General features: G+C 35.7%; 1 long non-coding RNA gene across 1 annotated transcript in view; it reads right to left on the reverse strand.

The window, feature by feature from the left end:
* Positions 1–20663, reverse strand: part of LOC116089361 — a 22180-nt gene extending 1517 nt beyond the window's left edge. The window contains exons 1-2 of the long non-coding RNA XR_004118307.1: positions 20306–20663; positions 7493–7656 (exon numbers count right to left, since the gene is read on the reverse strand). This is a non-coding gene — a long non-coding RNA (uncharacterized LOC116089361). The remainder of the gene's footprint in view (positions 1–7492; positions 7657–20305) is intronic.
* Positions 20664–20953: the final 290 nt, after the last annotated feature.

Genomic DNA, 20953 nt, shown 5'->3' on the forward strand with positions numbered 1-20953 from the left:
AAAGATTCACAAGAAAAGACAGTGCAACAGGTACTTTTTATTGGGCCTAATATTGGAACACAGCACAGATGAGTTTTACTGCCACAACAAAGATGTGATATTGTCATTTTCACCAACAACAGCTTAGCTTCCAGTTTTATGACTTTTGGGCCTCACATAAGGAAATGCAGCAGTCTCCATAAGACTGTCAATCACTAGATTTCTGCTGGGCTTTCATAGAGAGGGATTCTACCCCTAACCTGAATGAGAGAATCTAGGGAGTGAACAAAGTTATTTCAAGTCCATTATAGCACATCTTAACATTATGTCTTCTAAAACAAGAACAAATTATCTGATGTGGCTATAGCTGGGGAAAGCACCACTGGAGCTTGAGCTATGGCTTTGCTTATTCTAGCCCTCATGGCTGGAGTGAGGTGTGCCTCAAAGTGGTAATAATAAATTCCTTTCCTTTTTTAATTTTTTAAATTTTATTTTACTATTTCTGCTGAGGCAAGAGAGAGAGAGAGAGAGAGAGAGAGAGAGAGAGAGAGAGAGAGAGAGAGAGAGAGAGAGAGAGGAGAGTGCACAATGAAGATCAGATGACATGATTCACAAATGAGTTCTTACCTTCCACCATGGATTTAGGGCATCAAACTCAGATCATCAAGATAGTGTAGCAAGTGCTTTTACCCACCAAGCAACCTCATTGAATTTAAACAGTGAATTTAAAATGACCCAATGCTATAGAAGTAGACTCTTGTTGCCAAAGGGAGGCTTGGCAGATGGTTTCTTCCTTGAGGCTTTGACTTGGAATGAGGGATGAAATCTGACAACTGATGCTCAAGATATTGAGAAACTTGTTCCCAATAGTTAAAATTATCTGAAGAAAAATAAGCTAAGCACATATACATCAAATAACTGGTATGAAATTACCATTCCTAAAACAGTGCCTAACAGGATTGGGGCATTAGATGATCAGCTGAGTTCACCTCCTGCCAAGTGTCCTTAGGAATAATAAGATCCCTCTGTCTGCTTCCACTATACTTAAATAGTATCTAAACTCTCTTACTATGAAGGACAAGTAGGCAGCACACAGCAAAATATTGGGGAAGGATGGAGAAGGAATATAAGTCTAATGATTGAAGTTCTATCATCTAAGTACATTTTATTTTAAGTATACTTGGATAATTTAAATCCAATTGTAATGATGCCTATAATTCATTGCATTCTATTAAAAACTGTGGCTAAGCTAGAACTTTAAACGCAACAAATATTTACATCACAGGTGCCTCATATGTCCTATAAATATGACACTCAGAATGGGAATATACATCCATATCAGCATAAGCACCCACTTAAAATAAGAAATAAACTCCCAGGCCTATACATTTTTCTCTGAAGATTGGCAGACAAATACAAGTTAGTCCAAAAAGCCTTTTCTGAGTTACAATGTCTCAGAAAAGACAGAATTCCTCTTAATATATCCACAAAATCCTCTAATAACCTAAATAATAATTTGACTCAGCAGAGCTAACATGGCTCTCAAGACAAACTGTCTGTTGTCATTTGCATGTGTTCTGGAGAAAGTCAAAGAAGTATCTAATCTTAGCAGGGCAGGGAGAAATCTCTGAGAGATCCCCAGAGAGACACTAAAAACAAAACAGAGAAAAATTGAGGAATTGTTATTAGAAACCTTTCTGAAGCCTCAAAAAAATAAAAAAGGTCAGTTTCATAAAAATCAATGACTAAGGAGTTCATTTCTCCCCACTGAGTTCCAGCCTTAGGCCACCATTTGAATGAAAATTCTTGAGCTACATGCTAAAAAAATACTACAGATGTTAAAATACAAATTATGAAATTTCAGAATCCTTTGTAGAATCCATCAGATTTTCTACCTTTAAATTCAAAGCTAATTTTCAGGATACAAGAAAAACTGGTACCTCAGTTTCTGGGAAGATTTTTGTCTGTAGTATTCACTTTGAAGTAAATGTTATTATACAGAACAATGTATTACAATGTACTCTTTGTAGCATTCCAATCTTACAGCTGTAGTTTGAAGACACAGAAGCTTAAATTTTCCCATATTTGCTAGAAGAAATCATTTCAATTAAGTAAAACTCAATTAATTAGAATTTAGGAAGAATCAGGGTTGGAGGATATAAACTTATGTAACATTTATATTTCCTCTTGAAACCTTATCAATTTTTTTTAGTACTAAAGGCTAAATCCAGGCCCTCTAATATGCTATATAAGTACCATGAGCTATGCCCTTAGACCCAAAGACTATTTTTAAAGGAATGAATAAATATAATAAAAGTAGGAGAGAAGACAGCAGCAAAAATGTAATGTTTATTACCAGGTACATTTACACTAGAATAAAATCCTGGACCCTGAGGGTATTTTTTACTAAAAGAAGATAACATATTTTTGGCACAACATAGGTACCTATAGCAGCAGTGATTGAAAAATCAGAAGGAAGAAGCATTTAAGAATTAACCTCCTGGGGCTGGAGAGATGGCTCAGCGGGTAAGAGCACTGACTGTTCTTCCAAAGGTCCCGAGTTCAAATCCCAGCAACCACATGGTGGCTCACAACCACCCATAATGAAATCTGATGCCCTCCTCTGGTGTGTCTGAAGACAGCTACAGTGTACTTACATATAATAATAAATAAATCTTTAAAAAAAAAAAAAAGAATTAACCTCCTGGGATCAGGTAAATGAGTGAAAAACGGGGAGGGTTATTTCTCTTAAAAAGCCTTTCAGTGTCATTTACCTTGTTTATGTTTGTTACTCTTTGAAAGTAAAATTTAATGTAATAAGTTAAAATTAAAATAGGAAATTATTTAAAGGATAATAATACTTTTCATGAAATGTGAAAGAATATGTGGGAAAGTTAATGTGATAAGCTTTTGTGCTGTTAGATAATTGTCTTCTGGTTCTCCCCAAGTCTCCTATATACTTTACAGACCCCTTGTGGTTAGGTAGGGCAATATTACTCCTGGGTGATTTGTGAATGGAAGTGATACATGCTATTTCTGGGTTTGAGCACTTAATTGTTGACTAGTGACTCTTCAGCGCATGTATACTTCCTCTATCACTGTTAAGAGCAACAGTTAAGAAGGTTCTCTGTTATATACTTGGTACTAGGATGAGCAAAGCCCTCCTCTGACCCATAATGGACATGGGCATTCACCAAGAAATATGCTAGTATTATTTAAACAATGGGGATTGTAGCAGGATATTCTTTGACATTACCAAATAATGTAAACCATCGTATAATAGATTCAGAAACATACTGAAGCTAAAGAAGAGTCTAAATCTAAGACCAACAGTTTCCATCTCTGCTTTTCTATAAATGTGGCTGTGTTTCCCTTTCCTTTTATTTCATAGCAATGCAGTTTTTTGGCAGCTCCAGGACTCCTACCTCCCACAGATTCCATCTACCAAAGACATTTTCATCCAGGTTTTTAGGTCAGACTCATTCATGGATAAATGTGTGAGTCACTAAGAGGAGTCATGAGTCAGAATCAGGAAATGACAAATCAGAGGCTCTATAACTCATGTGACCCATCAACTAGCTGGAGTGCTTTTATTCTGCCTAGAGAGAAATCTTGAGAAGTCGAGCAGCTTTTCAAAGGTGGAAATCTGGCAGCTTTTTCTATCATTCTGCATTGGACAACAGTGAGCAGCAGCAAAAGTCAGGTGGAAAGAAGTATAGTAGATATTGCTCTGGGGAGATCTGCTCTCCTGTAGGATTTAACCATCAAGACCTCTGGCTCTATATGTTTCAGGCTTAGGAAGCCAACATTCCCTTGGCTGCAGCTAGTATTGAAGCTTGCAGGCAGTCTTAGACGTTATAATCCCTCAGCCCTTGACAAAAGCCAGTGTTAATTGCTTGGCAGAACAGCAGTGCTTGGGTTTCTTGGCCATAAAGATTTGCCAGCTCTCTCTAACTCTTGCAGTGACTGAGGCCTGGAGCTTTCTTCTTCCAGCCATTTATTCTTCTTTTCCAGCACTTATCCTTCATCAGCCTAAGGTTCTCCACCATCTGCTGCTGTACTTGTACTGCTCTGGTTACTCTCAGTGCTCAGCTACATTGCTTCTTCAGCTGCCTCGTGGCCAGTTACCTTTCAACATTCACACCTTGGCCTACCAACTGCTCAGGCAGTATAGCTACTGCTTCTTGCCTTATTGCCAGTCATCATGGTTAACCTCTCATCTTTATTCATGTTACCAGCTTAGCTAGCAATAAAGAAAGTAGGAAAGGGAAAACAAACCACTTGATAGAAGCACTGAAGAATGTAGAAAAGGGGGAAAAAACACTTGATAGGAGCCTTTATTGGCCCAAATATTAAAACATTCAAAAGGTAGAGAACTAGTAATTCTCTATAATGATAGAGAGTTGTATAGAGAAAAAATTGTAACTCCATCAATTCATTAAGAGATTCTGAACAGCCTACTGACTTACATAGCCAGAGAAGGGCTGTTAGTATCAATTACAGTACACATCACATTCGAATGATAATCTGTTTTCACCAATTATCACACTCCTTCTGAAAAGCTGCTTTGACCTAGGTAGAGATGGTTGTGGAGTCATCTAGAGTTTATCAGGTTCATGGCAGCAAAAAATCTGATACCAACTGTTTCAAACAGCCCTGGGTGAGGTTGTACTTCAGGAGATGAGCCAAATCAGCTAGCCATTATTTTTTTAAGATTTATTTATTTATTTTATGTATATGAGTACACACTGTAGCTGTGCAGATAGTTGTGAGCCTTCATCTGGCTGTTGTGAATTGAATTTAGGACCTCTGCTCACTCTGGTCAACCCTACTCCCTCAGGCCTAAAGATTTATTATTATAAATAAGTGCACTGTAGCTATCTTCAGACACACCAGAGAAGGGTGTCAGATCTCATAACGCATGATTATGAGCCACAGTATGGTTGATAGAATTTGAACTTGGAATCTTTGGAAGAGCAGTCAGTGCTCTTACTCGCTGAGCCTTTTTTTGTTTTTGTTTTTGTTTTTTCCAAGACAGGGTTTCTCTGTGTAGCCCTGGCTGTCCTGGAATTCTGTAGACCAGGCTGACCTCAAACCCAGAAATCTGCCTGCCTCTGCCTCCCAAGTGCTGGGATTAAAGGTGTACCACCACTGCCCAGCTCACTGAGCCATCTTACCAGCCCCCAGCTAGCCATTATTGTGTAGTCTTGAAAGATGGCACTGTTCATGGTACTGAACAATTAGATTGGCAGTCAGTTCAAAGCAGCCAGGGCAAGAAGAGAATGTCTAACTGTTTCTATTTAGGAATGAGCAGCACCCCATGCCTCAATATTTACAGGAAGAAGAACATCAGGAGTATGGTTACAATAAGAACTTAACAGAGCTTACTGTTAACAGTGGTAGTGATATTAATAGATTTTAACAGTCCATTAACAATGTTTAACACCTGCCCACTGTCCTGAGAAGCAATAGGTTTCCCTTGTCTGACTGGGTTTCCTTGGTGATTACAAGCACCTTTACACATATTTGTTGAGAAGAGCAGTATTTAACACCTTAGAATTATTTGATTTTAAACAAACCTAACTGCTGATCTTAAGTTATCTGAATGCAGCCAAAATTTAATTAGTCATTTTTTAAAAATCTTTCTTGATAACCCAAGTTGAGACTCACTGTAGCTAAGTGCTTAAGTATTCAAAGAATGGGTGTTCTACAAAGAACTTACATGGCTTTATTAAATGTTCCATTCATATACAACATCCAGCTCTAAGGAAAGTGTGTGACTTTGGTGACATTGACCATTATGAACATACGTTACTTTCTTGTAACTTGACAGAAGCTTCAAACTGAACAAGATTCAGCAGAGCTGACCATTCATTTTCTTTCTCAAAAGTGAGGAAAAAAAGTTTGTCTTAAAAAAATTGTGGAGAAAAGATATTAAAGGCATCATTTTTGTCACATGTTCCTACTCAAAGATTTTAGATTTGCATCTAACTAACTGATCCTATTACTATGAAAGATATCCACTCATTTAACAGAACAGGCCATACTTTTTCTCTACTTACAGACAGACTTCTGAAATGTATGCAGGATTGAAAGGAAAAAAATAAATCAATTAATTGTTTTAAATATTGAGTAGTGATACACTGGCTTCATGTTTCTTTTAAATATGTTTTGGAGTCTATACAGTTTCTTAGGTAGTAATTAAACCATAAAGGATATGATGACTATTTACAGCATTCCTACGTGGTATCCAGTAAGTATTTGTCAAAGGACTATTTATAGCATAATGGGCAAATAAAATGAATTCAGGAGGTTATGAACTCTTCATTGGCTTTCTAGTCCTCCCCTTTATTTCCTTTTTGCCATTTATGTTCTTGAAGCAAATGACTCATTCCACAGTGTCACCATTTTTTCAAGGAATTTGAAATAGCAAATAATATCCATTACCCTCCTCACTCCTTCTAAATCCCACATCTCATATCTAAGCAGTAACATGACCTAGCAAAAGGGTTACTTCAGAATGAATGTTTGATTGAGTCTGGATGCTAATTTATATGTGAAGTATGCTGATTCTATAGAATTATCTGCACTTTTTAAAAAAATGGTTCAACTTAGTGATTTTTTTCTTTCTGTTTGACACCTGTGGCAAGTTCTAAGAATCACATCACTTCTTTGGAACTCAGTTTTCAGGGTTAAACAATAAAGTTAATTATTTATCAGTTATTCCCTTATTTTTCACCAATTCTATATATTTAAGAAATACAACAGTTAGAAAAAACTAAAATTGAAAGGAAACAAATTATCAGTCACTACATTTTTAAATTAAACAAGCAGCTGGTCTATTTTGTTTACCTTTGCAATAGTATATGCTACAAAGATAGCCAATGATCATGTTTGATTGGCTTTTTATTAACTGTTACTGAAAACAGTCATTGTCAAAGTGTGGGACTCCAAGTGAGTGTGAATGACTCTCTTATAGTTGCTTTTGTAATAATACTCATTCCTTCCCATGTTCACAGTTTTCTGGAGTCTGTGTGACACATGTGCTTATAACACATTAAATACAGATGAAAAGATAATAACACAGCTGCATCTGCTCAGGAACTGTTGTCAAAGAACTCTGATGTGGTTTTTGTTTCTTTGTTTGAGAAATAGTTTTATTTCACTAAAACCACATTGTTTCTGTAATAAACAATGTATAACAAATAAATACTAAATAATATGTAATAGGTTTATTCTTTAATGAAATAACTTTCTAACTTACTGATTTATAATTTATAATAGGAAAATCTCAAGAGACATGTCACACATAAACAAATGCTCAATAGGATTCATAAAAATATTTTAAGAGTATAAAGGAATTTTGAAAATAAAAATTAAAGTCTTTTTCCTTAAAATAGTAGAAAACATAAAATTTGACCCATAAAATTTATTTGTGCATATGCATATTTTTTCTAAAAAAGCTCATTTTAACTCTGAGCCCTTGACTTTCAGCAAGCTAGTCAAATATTACCTAAGCTTGACATCCTTCATGCTGCACTTTTATTTTATAACTTGAGTGGAGGCCAGAAGACATGTTGCCTCAACTGAGCCAGCCAGGCTTGACTGCAAGGGCCTTTTCCCACTGAGTCATCTTGCTGACTGAGTACATGCATGGCTGAGCCACTTATACATTACCTAAGGATAAAAAAATAAATAAAAACATCTTTTGCAGGGTATATCTCTTTTGAATGTCTTAAAGATAACATGACAAAAACATATATGTAAAGCAATTTACTATAAATGAAAGTGCCCTCTTGGCAGTGTCCATAGCTAATCTGAGTAGACAGCCATCCAGATTCTAATTTCCACTTCAAATTAATGACCATTAATTTAAAAAATGTGTACAAGAGAACCTAACAACCACACATACTTTTGAGATAATTATGTCATACCTACTTTGTCCTGAAACATGTAATTCTTTGCTAATGACTGGTTTTCTGATTTCACCAAAACTATTACTTACCTATTTCCTTCTTTTACACTTTATACAGTGGGTGAATTGACCACAAAGCACTAAGGCTCACTAGGAAGCCTATATACTCCCTAAATCAAGAACAGCATCCAAAGTCTTCTCATTAATCAACAGCAGCCCTCGGAGCCCCAAAGTTCCTATCAGCATGCTGAGATTTCTCCCATCTAGAATTTTCTTTTCTCGTGGTTACATTTCTCTCCCCAACTATACATAACTACATCTTTATATCTATTGTGTAATATAACTTTCTCAAAGTTGTGATTTTCTTCTTCTGATTCCCTTCTCTCATCTCTCAACCTCATACCGGCGAGGACTTGCCCCTATTTTCAGCAATGTCACAGATGACCTTTGAACAATCTACTGTTTCATTCCAGATCTTCACTGATCTTTCAGATGCTTTTTACACTGTTGAGCTTTTATTTCCCCCCTAAAGACCTTCAACATTTGATTTCTAAGATACCTTTTGGGGAGTAGTCTCTGTATCTTTATTCATTTGTAAATCTGTATTCATTTTTCTAACTTCCGGAAAGTTAAGAGCTTCAGATCTCAAACATTAGACCACTTCCCTTTTCCATGTTGCACTCAATTACTTAGTTTTATCCATAAAATCTTTATTAGTGAATATTTATTGTACAAAGTCATGTTTTCTTAGTAATGGCTTTTCTGATTGAGGTCCATTACAACATTTTCATTCAGCTGTAGAAGGTAAGTTTGAGCATAGCATCCCTTAGTACCATCTCTTGTACTCCCCTTCTTTCGAGTTTGCCTTGCTTTTTCCAAACAGACCACCTTCTACTTTCTCACCACATACATATATTTTTTAACAAAAATTACCCATGAGATTTGTTTTCTGAATCTGATTGATTTCACTTAATATGATGATCCAATTTCATGCAAACTTTATATCATTCTAATTTGTGGCTGAATAAAACCCCATTGTCTAATAAACCACCTGTTGTTTAGTTTGTAGACATCTAGACTGATTCCACAATGTACCTTTTGTGAATTATGGAGCAACAATCATAGGCATGTAAGTATCTATGTAATATGCTGACTTAGATTCATTCAGATTGATTTTCTGGAATGGAGACTTGGATTAGATAGTTCTAGTTTGAGGTTTTGAAAAACAATCACTTTTCCATGATGGCTATACTACAGAGGCATACGCATTTATAGCTTCCCTGCATCCTCACAAGGATTTCTTTGTTTGATTGGTTGTTGTTACTATAGTGGTAGTCATTCTAAGATAAGGTGTTGCTTCAACATCATTTTGATTTGCATTTCCTAGATGGTTAAGGATTATAAACACTTTTCCATATATTTATTAACCACATTAGTACTTTGTTTTTAAGAACTTACAAATTCTTTGACCTATCTAGTTACTATATGATGGGTATAAGTTGTGGTATTTAATATTTAAGTTGCATATATTAAAATATTAAACCTCTATCAGTTGTATAACTGACAAAATGTTCTCCTGTATAAGCTTTGTCTCCACTATGTTAATACATTTACTATGCAGAAGTTTTAAGTTTCATTTGCCATTGCAATTATTTCTGGAACCATCATTCCTTTTAGGAAATTTATTGCCTATGCCTATATCTTTATTTTCCCTATGTTTCATCTAGCTTTTCAGATTTTTAAGTATTGTTAAAGTTTTGATTCATTTGGTACTTATTTTTGTATGAAACTATTTCATCCAAGTCCAGAAAATAAATCTAATGAATCCAAGTCCACATAATACAGATACATGCTTTGTCTGAAAGCACCTCTTGCCTTTAGAAATTGAAAATTTTTGCCAGACCTCACTATCAAGATGAAGCATGAATGTAAAATATGTAATTGGTCTGTTGCACTAGTATGTATTTTACACCAGGTGCCTATTTAACAAGCATTTAAGTAAACAGTATAACCAACCTTACTATGCCTTGAACTTCCTATGTAATCATCTCTTACAAGCTAAGCTAAATGCTGAGTTTTGTTCTTAAATTATGTATGCTTCTATGACTCTGACAGAGGAAGGGGGATGGGAGAGGGAGCAGAGGGAGAAAGATGGGTGTGGGAAGGAAGAGGGAAGGGAGAGAGAAGGTTGGGAGGGGAAGGAGAGAGAGGGGTAGGCAGAGTTGGGATAATGAATCAATGAAAGTAGTCAGTGGATGGAGGCAAACTTAAAGAAAATAAGTGTTGGAAGAAGTATGTGAGTATAGGTCAATAACATCTTTGGTTTTTAGTGTTATTAGGGTCAGTAGGGCACATGTAGTAAGGTAAATCCTTCCCTTGTAAACACTGTTGAAAAAATGAGTGATTCATCATGCTTTCCCATACCATGTTTTCTGTGTTTAATAAATATAGAGAAAAGCCCCTTTTTAGAAAGTAGCAACAGGGACAGACAGAAGAGACAAGGAGTGAAGGGAATTCAAATTTTGGGTCAGTCTTGCTCTAAAGTATACCAAGAGGAAGTGTTTATTTTATTCTTTAATGCAGCACTAATACAATTTTGTGCTTCCATGTGAATTTTAAGACTGGTTTTCTAGTTTTATGAAGAACGTTACTAAAATTTGATGAGAGATACATTGAGTTTTTAGATTACATTTAGCCATATAGCCATATTTTACAATATTTTGTTGACTATTTAGCATAGGAGAGCTTTCAATTTTCTAGTTCTTTCTTTTCTTTCTTTTTAAGTTTTCCTTATAAAGTCTTTTAACTTCTTGGTTTGATTTACTCCTAGATGCTTTTGAATATTATATGAAGGGGATTATTTTCCTGATTTCTTTCTCATCATATTATTATTGATATACATATATATCTAACCCTAACCCTAATCCTGATTACATACACATATATATTAGTTCTACTGTTATTTTGTATTACTTTGTATTTGGCTACTTTACTGAAAACATCCAACAGATCTGTGTTCTGGCAGAGTATTTAGTGTCTTTTATCTATGAAATCATACCATCTGAAAATAGAGTTCATTTGAGTCCTTTGTTTCCATTTACATTCCCTTCTATTTATTTATTTTATCTTAGTTTTGTAGCTAAAACTTCCAACACTGTGTTGCATAAGAATACAGAGTAGACACCCTTGAGGCCTGTTCTGATTTTAGAGGAATGATTTCAGTTTTCCTCATTTAGCACAATGTTGGCTATTCATTATGCTGAGTACATTTGTCAACATTTCCAATTCCATCATAGCCATTATCATGGAAAGATGTTCAAGTTCGTCACAGGCCTTTTAAGTGTCTATCGAAATGACCATGTACTTGCTTCTACTTATTCTGTTTATGTGATGTGCTCCAGTTACTAGAGTATATATGTTGATTCACCCTTGAATCTCTAGATAAAACCAATTTCTATGACAATTGTTATTTTAATTCAAATATGCTATTAAATTTAATTTTAACAACAAGCTTTGCATTCATGTTAATAAGAGCTTAAAGTCTATGGGATTTCATTTCTTTTTTCCTTTTCTTTCTTTTTTTTTTGTTTTTGTTTGTTTGTTTGTTTTTTGTTTTTTGTTTGGTTTTGTTTTACAGAGTTTCTCTGTATAGCCCTGGCTGTCCTGGAACTAACTCTGTAGACCAGTCTGGCCTCGAACTCAGAAATTCACCTGCCTCTGCCTCCCAAGTACTGGGATTAAAGCCATGTGCCACCACTGCCTGGCTGGGATTTCATTTCTTTATCTATTTGCATGTTTGTTTTGTTTTGATTTTTGTTTTGTTTTTAGTTGTGTGCTTAACCTAGTGTTGGTGATGGCCCAACACACCAGCTTCATGAAATGAATTTGTTAGCATTCTTTCCTTTTCTGTGATAACTTAAGAATCATTGATATTGGTTCTATATTCAATGCCTGCTAGAAGCCATAGATTCTGGAGCAACATAACAGTTGGTCAAAAAGTTCCAAAACAAAAATAAGTAAACACACCCAGAGTATATCTGTCAGGAAATAATTAAACCAAGGTCTGAAATTAATAAAATAAAACCTAAGAAAACAACACAAAGAATCAATGAAACAAGGAGTTAGTTCTTTGAGAAAATTATCATGACAGACAAATCCATATCAAAACTAGCTAAGAGATGGAAAGAGTATCCAAATTAACAAAATACATAACAAAATAGGGGACATAACAAGAGACATCAAGAAAATTTAAAGAATCTTAAGGACATATGTTAAAAACCTATAGTCCACAAAACTGGAAAATCTATAAGAAACAGAATTTTCTCAATAGGCACCACTTATGAAAGTTAAATCAAGATCAAATAAACAGTATAAATAGACCTATAAGCTCTAGTAAAATAAAAGTGGCCAATAAAAGTCTTTCAAATACACAGAGGCAATTGATTTTCATGCAGAAGTCGACAATTCTAAACTTGATGTGGAAAAACAAAAGAACCAAGAATTGTTAAAACAAACCTGAATAACAAAAGAACTACTAGGGATATCACCATCTCTGATTTGAAGTTGTATTAAAAACTATAGGAATAATAATAATATTAATAAAAAGCATAGTATTGGCATAAAAACAGAAACATTGATCAAAGGAATTGAATTAAATACCTAGATACAAACCCAAACGCAATGAATACCTCATTTTTATCAGCCCTTCCTACAATATTTCTCCTACCCCACCTCTGTCCCCTTCTTCTCTGAGCAGGTAGGGGACTTTCTGGGTATCTCCCCACCCTGGCACTTCAAGTCTCTGCAAAGCTAGGTGATTCCTCTTCCACTGAGGCCAGACAAGGGAGCCCAAGTTGAAAAACATATCCCACATACAGGAAACAGCTTTAGGAATAGCCCCTGCTCCAGTTGTTTGGGACCTACATAAAAACCAAGCTGCCTATGTGCAGGGAGGCCTAGGTCCAGTCCACTTGTGTTTTCCGGTTGGTGGTACCAGTTTTCTGAGAAACCACCAAATTGATTTGCAGAGTGGTTCAACAAGTTTGCATTTCCACCAGCAATGGAGGAGTGTTCCTCTTGATTCATATCCTTGTCAGCATGTGATATCGCTTGAATTTTTGCTTTTAGCCATTTTGACTGATACAAGGTGGAAACTCAGACTTATTTATGATATTCCCCTGATGACTGAAGAATTTGAACATTTCTTTAAGTGTTTCTTGGCCATTAGAGATTCCTATGTTGAGAATTCCCTGTTTAGCTCTGTACCCCATTTTTAAAATTGAGTTGTTTGGGTTGTTGGTGTATAACCTCTTAAGTTCTTTATAAATTGTGGATATTAGCCCTCTATCAGATGTAGGGTTGGTGAAGATCCTTTCCAATCTGTAGGCTGCTGGTTTGTCATATTGACAGTGTCCTTAGCCTTACAGAAACTTTTCAATTTCATGATGTCCCATTTATCATTTGTTTATCTTAGAGCCTGAACCATTAGTGTTCTGTTCAGGAAATTGTCTCCTATACCAAGGACTTCAAGGCTATTTTCTACTTTCTGTTCTATTAGACTTAATGTATCCAGTTTTACTTTGGGGTCTTTGATCACATAGACTTCAGTTTTGTGCAGAATAAGATATAGGATATGTTTGCATTTTTCTACATGCAGAAACCCAGTTAGACCAGCACCATTTGTTGGAGATGCTTTCTTTTTTCCATTATCTCATTTTTCCTTCTTTGTCAAAAATTAAGTGTCCATTGGTGTGTGGGTTTATTTCAGGGTCTTTGATTCAATTCCATTGATCCACCTATCTGTTCCTATACCAATACCATGCAGTTTTTTTAATTCCTATTGCTCTATAGTATAGCTTGAGCTCAGGGATAGTGATACCTCCTGAAGGTTTGTTTTATGTTTGCTGTATTTTTTTTATTGTTTAGGATTGTTTGTGCTATCCTGAGATGGATAAGTACACTTCATTCTTACCAAAGGAAAAATCCACCAAGATGATATCTCAATTCTCCATATTCATAAAAGAAAACTCCAAAATTGACCATATATAATTGGACACAAAGCAAACCTCAACAGATACAATAAGATTGAAATAATCTCTTGCATTCTATCAGATTACCACAGACTAAACCTGGACTTCAACAACAACAAAAAGAACAGAATTCCCACATACTCATGGAAACTTAACAATTCTCTACTCAATGATAACTTGGTCATGAAATAAAGGAAGAAATAAATTAAAAACTTTCTTAGAATTCGATGGAAATGAAGGCACAGTATACCCAAACTTATGAGACACAATGAAAGCAGTGTTAAGAGGAAAATTCATAGCACTAAGTGCCTTCATAAAGAAATTAGAGAAATCCTATACTAATAACTTAACAGTGCATCTGAAAGCTCTAGAACAAAAAGCAGCAAACACACCCAAGAGAAGTAGAGGGCAGGAAATAGCCAAACTCAGGGCTGAAATCAACCAATTAGAAACAAAGTGAATAGTACAAAGAATCAATAAATCCAAGAACTGGTTCTTTGAGATAATCAACAAGATAGATAAACCCTTAGCCAAACTAACTAAAAGACACGGAGATAGTATCAAAATCAACAAAATCAAAAATGAAAAGGAAGATATAACAACAAAAACTGAGGAAATTCAAAAAAATCATCAGACTTTACTGCAAAAGCCTATACTCAACAAAACTGGAAAATCTAGATGAAATGGATGATTTTCTAGACAGATACCAAGTACCAAAGTTAAACAAGATGAGATAAACTATCAAAACAGTGACATAACCCCTAAGAAAATAGAAGCACTCATTAAAATCCTTCCATCCAAAATAAACCCAGGTCCAGTTGGTTTTAGCACAGAATTCTACCAGACCTTCAAAGAAGTGCTCATACCAATACTCCTCAAACTAGTACAGAAAATAGAAACAGAAGGAATACTACCTAATTCATTTTATGAAGCCACAGTTACACTGGTACCTAAACCGTACCTGATACTAAAAACCCAACAAAGAAAGAAAACTTCAGACAAATTTCACTTATGAATATTGATGCAAAAATACTCAAAAATTCTCACAAACCAAAAACACATCAAAGCCATCATTGAACAAGATCAAGTAGGTTTCATCCAGAAATGCAGGGATGATTCAATATACAAAAATCCATCAATGTGATCCACTGTATAAACAATCTCAAAGAAAAAAGTCACATAGTTATCAAATTAGATGCTGGAAAAGCTTTTGACAAAATCCAACACCCTTTCATGTTAAAAAACTTGGAGAGATGAGGGTTGCAAGGCACATGCTGGAGCATAATCAGAGCAATATACAGCAAATCAACAGCCAACATTAAATGGAGAGAAACCTGAAGCAATCCCACTAAAATCAGGGAAAATAGAAGGCTGCCCACTCTCTCCCTATCTGTTAATTATAGTGCTTGAATTTCTAGCTAGAGAAATTAGCTAGAAAAGGAAATCAAGGGTACAAATTAGAAAGGAGGAAATCACAGTATCACAATCCACAGGTGAGATGATCTTAAACATAGTGACCTCCAAAATTCTACCTGAGAACTCCAATGGCTAATAGACAACTTCATCAAAGTGGCTGGATATAAAACTAACTCCAACAAATCAGTAACCTTCCTTTATAAAAATGACAAACTGGCTGAGAAAGAAATTAGGGAAACAGTACCCTTCACAATAGCCACAAATAATATAAACCATCTTGGTGTAACTCTAACTAAGTAAGTAAAAGATCTGTATGACAAGAACATCAAATCTCTGAAGAAAGAAATGAAGAAGATATCAGAAGATGGAAAGATCTCTCAAGCTCATGGATCAGTAGGATTAACATAGTAGAATTGACCATCCTACCAAAAGCAATATACAGATTCAATGCAATCCTCATCAAAATTCCAGCCCAATTCTTCATAGACATGGAAAAAGCAATTCCCAAATTCATATGGAAAAAACAAAACCCCAGGATAACCAAAACAAGTTTCAACAATAAAAGAACATCTGGGTGAAATCACCATCCCTGAACTCAAGTACTACAGAGTAATAGTGATAATAACATCATGGTATTGGTACAGAGACAGACAGATCTATCAGTGGAATAGACTCAAAGACCCAGAAATAACCATACATACCTATGTACACCGGCTCCTTTCTCGTATGCATTATTACTTACAGCCAGTGGTTTCAGTGATTAATTTGGTTCTGTTTTGTTGTATAATTGTCTTATGTGGTTTCCAGTGATTTCTGATCGTGTATTTTCTGGGGTTCATGGGCATGTGGGTGCACTATATAGTATGAGGGATGCCAGCTGCCAATAATGTCTAATAGCAAGAACTAATAATTTGTATCAGGAGCTAAAAGCAGACTTGACTTCTCCATATTGAGTTCCCCATTTTTAAACCAAATGCTAAGCTAAAGATTTTCAACATTTAAAGTTAGAATCCTGTGGTAATGAACATGATTCTGGAGCATGATGGAAAACCAAACACAACAATTAATTGTCTTTGAAAATTCAATACTTCCAGCCTCCAATTTCTAATTCTTAAGATAAAAACAAAGCAGAAACGTGTCTCTTAAAATATGAATGAAATGGTATCAGCATCAGAAGGTATATTTCTCCATGTTAAGTACTTCAGAAATTACATAAAATTTGTCTCTAAAGATGTCCTGTTGGGACTTAGATCTGGCATCTTTTATTCACTATATTTAAATCATGAGGACACATAAGAAATCCCATAAAAATAATTGTGTTTGTTTTTGTTTTTCCACTCAGGAATTACCAAAAAGAAAAAGCATGCTATTAGCATGAAGACTGCAACCATGTCAGTGTAAAAACTAAAACTGTCTCTCAAGAAGCAGTTGGAAAAGGGTTAAACATATTAGTGGGAATTCAAGGTTTCATGGCTAAATGGTAAAATAATTCAAAGGATCAAATCTAATAAACAAGAGAGTTTAATGATAACTGCATCTACCGTGCACCAATTTAATTCACTGTTGCACACATAGTAAAGCTCTTAGCTCCACACTTGGCAAAATAATTACCTCATTAAAAGAAGATGTAAGTGTAGCTAAGGAATCTTCACGGACTCAGGTTTGCCCAAGGAAAACACAAGGTTTGTATTAAATAAAACTTCTATATTCCACTTAATATCAGAACATGGAAGCTTTAAAATGCCACCATATTTGGGGAAAATAAAAAGAGACTATTATTAGATAAATGCACATAGATTTTTTTAAATATGACAGATTATATTTCTGAATGTATTATACTCTTGTGTATGTAACAATAGAAGATTCAGCTAAATTCAAAAAAGCAAGGATTCCTCAGATAAGGGCCACTCAAGACTTGTTGAATATGTGAGTCACTTGGAAAGCATTTAAAATTATGGATACCTTCATCTAATGAGCAAGGTTATGGTTTTAGAAGGTAGAAATGTCTAGGCATAAGTACATTTTAAAAGCTCTCTGAGTCACTGTAATATTTACCCAGAGGTGAGAAATCACTGTTCTAAGTAACTGGCTATATTATGTATGAGGACATTTTAAAATCTAAGCAGTTCTATAAATAGTTCTGTATGGATCAAAGAGCAAACAGTTCCTGTTGTGGGGCAAGTATGTAGTCATTTTACCACATTCCCAGAGCTGAAGTCGTCAACAATGTTCTTGTCAAGAGATGGTCTACTCCATGCTTTATTTCCTCCAAAAGGGGAAATTCCTCATCTTTAATGATAACCTTCAATCTTTTGATGGCTAGAATATACTGTTAATTCTCATCATTATTTCCTTTGTTCATTAGTGAGAACTGAACCTCACTTCTTCGTGTTCTCTTCAACATTTGAGTTTTCACCAGCTTGTCTCAAGTCTTGAATTGACTCTTTTCTCCCATAAGGACTGTTTAAAGATTTTCAAGATTCATAGAGTCAATTGTAGGATTTCCTCATGGTTAATAGATATCTGAAGTACTCAAACCTATTAACCAATAAGAAAATGGTAGACTTCCTAGTACATATACCATAGAGTAGAGAAAAAGGACTCCAGGGCCATTCATTCTCAGGTGGAGAATTACAGTAATTTTAATCCTAAATATAATTTCTTGAAAATTCCAACTGATGGGATTTGCTAGCTAACAAGAGGATAAATGGGAGATCTGAGGGTTAATCTGTAATGATTTCTTATCTAGGACTGATTTTATCTGGATATTGCCAGGTTCATCTAGCTTATTTATTATAAATTAGCCTGTTATCCCTAAGCTTCAACTGGGCTGAATAATGAACATCAATGATTTGACCAGACAGTGGTATGGGGCAGTAAGAAATAACAAAATGCAGTAAATTCTAGATTCTACCTGTAAATGTAATATTTAACATTATTCATCTTCAAACTAAGCTACATGCTAGCATGGAAGATGGACTTCACAGAGCAGTTTCTGACAGTCGCTCAGTTATACTGTTGCTAATGGCTTATCTTCCTGGTTAATCATTTATATAAATAGGGCTCAATAATATCCTGTTTGTAATCCTACTTCTCATTATGAACAGTGTGCTGTCCTTAATACTTTTTGTTGAAGTATCTCTGATTAACTTTTAATAGATTAATATTTCCTAATGCTAAATAAAAATTTGTTTTTCAAGTCCAACTTTCCTTGTAGACATAACCTTCCTTTCAAACAATTGCCTAAAGATATTCACAACTGACATAATTTATGAGCAGTGCTAACCTTCACCAACATTCCCCTGGCAGCACAGTGTAGTTTCTGATGATAGTCACTGGTCTATACAAGACTTTGTTCTAGAATCAAGTACTGAATTGGTGAACCCTAACATTGGAAAGATCCTAATATGCCACATCCCTAAGTCTATCTACAAAGAAGGCCCTGGAATTACTCTAATGCCAGAAGTATTAATCCCCAAATACTTGCCAATGTTTCCCAGTTCTGTAGCCTCTCTCTTCACATGGCTGATGGTTTCCTTTGCTGTGCATAAACTTTTTGATTTTGTGGGATCCTTTAGTAAAACTTGAGGATTATTTCAATACCTTTGTAATTTTTATTTTGATTGATATTATATTGAATCTGTAGATTACTTTTAATAATGTGACTATTTACATAGCATCCATTCTAACAATCCAGGAAGACAGAAGGTTTTGCTTTTCAGGTGTCCTTTTGTTTCTTTCTTCAGGTCTTAAAGTTTCCACCTCTTTGTTTAGTTTTATTCTTGAATTTTATTTTTGTTTTAAAGCTTTTTTATTTTTTATTAATAATTTTATTTGTTTACCATACCCAAACTTATGGGACACAATGAAAGCAGTGCTGATAAAAATTCATAGTGCTAAGTGCTCTTGTAAAGAAATTGGAGAGATCCTACACTAGCAACTTAACAGTGCACCTAAAATCCCTAGAATAAAAAGAAGCAAACACCCAAGAAGGGTAGAAGGCAGGAAATAGTCAAACTAAGGACAGAAATCAACCAAATAGAAACAAAGAGAATGATCAACCCACAAAAAAAAAAAGCTGGTTCTCTGAAAAAATCAACAAGATAGATAAACCCCTAGCCAAACTAACTAAAGGGTACAGAGACATTATCCAAATTAACAAAATTAATAATGAAAAGGGATACATAACAACAGAAACTGAGAAAATCCAAAACATCATCAGATCCTACTACAAAAGCCTATACTCAAAAAATGGAAAATCTAGATGAAATAGATGATTTTCTAGACAGATACTATATACCAAAGTTAAATCCAGAGCAGGTAAACTACCTGAAGAGTCCCATATCCCTGAGGAAATAGAAGAAGTCATTAAAAACCTCCCAGCCTTATGTCCATTGATTGGGTATAAATATCTGCATCTGACTCTTTCAATGGCTTGTTGGGCCTTTAGGAGGGCAGTCATCATGGGCCCTTATTTGTAAGCACACCATAGCATCAGTATTAGTGTCAGGCCTTAGGACCTTCCCCTGAGCTAGATCCCAATTTGAACTGTCACTAGACCTCCTTTTCCTCAGGCTCTTCTCCATTTTTGTCCCCAGCAAAGGGGTTCCTCCCTTTGAGTCCTGAAAGTCTCTCACCTCTCAGATCTCTGGTATATTCTAAAAGGTGCCCCTACCTCCTACATCCTGAGGTTACCTTTTTCCATTCTTTCTGCTGACCCTCAAGGCTTCAGTCCTGTTTCCCTCCCCACAATACCTGATCATGTACTCCTCTTCCCCTTCCTGTCCCTTTTCTCACCAGGTCCCTTCCTCCCCACTTTTGTGATTGCTTTCTTCTACCTCCCAAGTGAGATTGAAGCATCTTCACTTGGACAGAAGCTGATGACCCCTATATTTGAATTAGGGAAAAGCTGGAAGAAACTGAGGAAGAAGGCAACCCTATAGGAAGACCAGCAGTATTAACTAACCTGAACTCCCAGGATCTCTCAGACACTGAGCCACCAACCAGCAGTATATACCAGCAGATATGAGACCCCTAAAACATATACAGCTGAGGACTTCTGGGTCTGGACTTAGTCAGAGAAGATGTACCTAAAGAGACTTGGGGCCCCAGGGAGTAGGGAGATCTGGTGGAATGGGGGGTGAAGATGGGGACATCCTCTTGGAGCAGGGGCAGAGGGAAAGAGTGTGGGATGTGGAACAGTTGGAGGGTGGACCAGGGGTAAGATAAAGTGTGGACTGTAAAAAGAGATGAAAGAATAAAAACAAAACAAAACAAAACAAAATTCCCACCCCCCCCCCAAAAAAAAGCTCAGGGGCAGATGGTTGTAATGCAGAATTCTACCAGACTATAAAATAGAAACAGAAGAAACACTACCTAATTCATTCTATGATGTCACAATTACTCTGATACCCAAATTACACAGAGACCCAACAAAGAAAGAGAACTTTGTTTACTTTTCAAATGATATCCCACTTCCTGGGTTCCCCTACACAAACTCCTTATCCCATCCCTCATCTCCTCCTCCCCTTTGCCTTTATGAGGGTGCTTCTCCACCCACTCATCTACTCCCACCTTACCTCTTTAGCATCCCCCCCCACACTGGTGCATCAAA

Source organism: Mastomys coucha, unplaced genomic scaffold (assembly GCF_008632895.1).
Source record: "Mastomys coucha isolate ucsf_1 unplaced genomic scaffold, UCSF_Mcou_1 pScaffold14, whole genome shotgun sequence".
Taxonomy (NCBI): domain Eukaryota; kingdom Metazoa; phylum Chordata; class Mammalia; order Rodentia; family Muridae; genus Mastomys; species Mastomys coucha.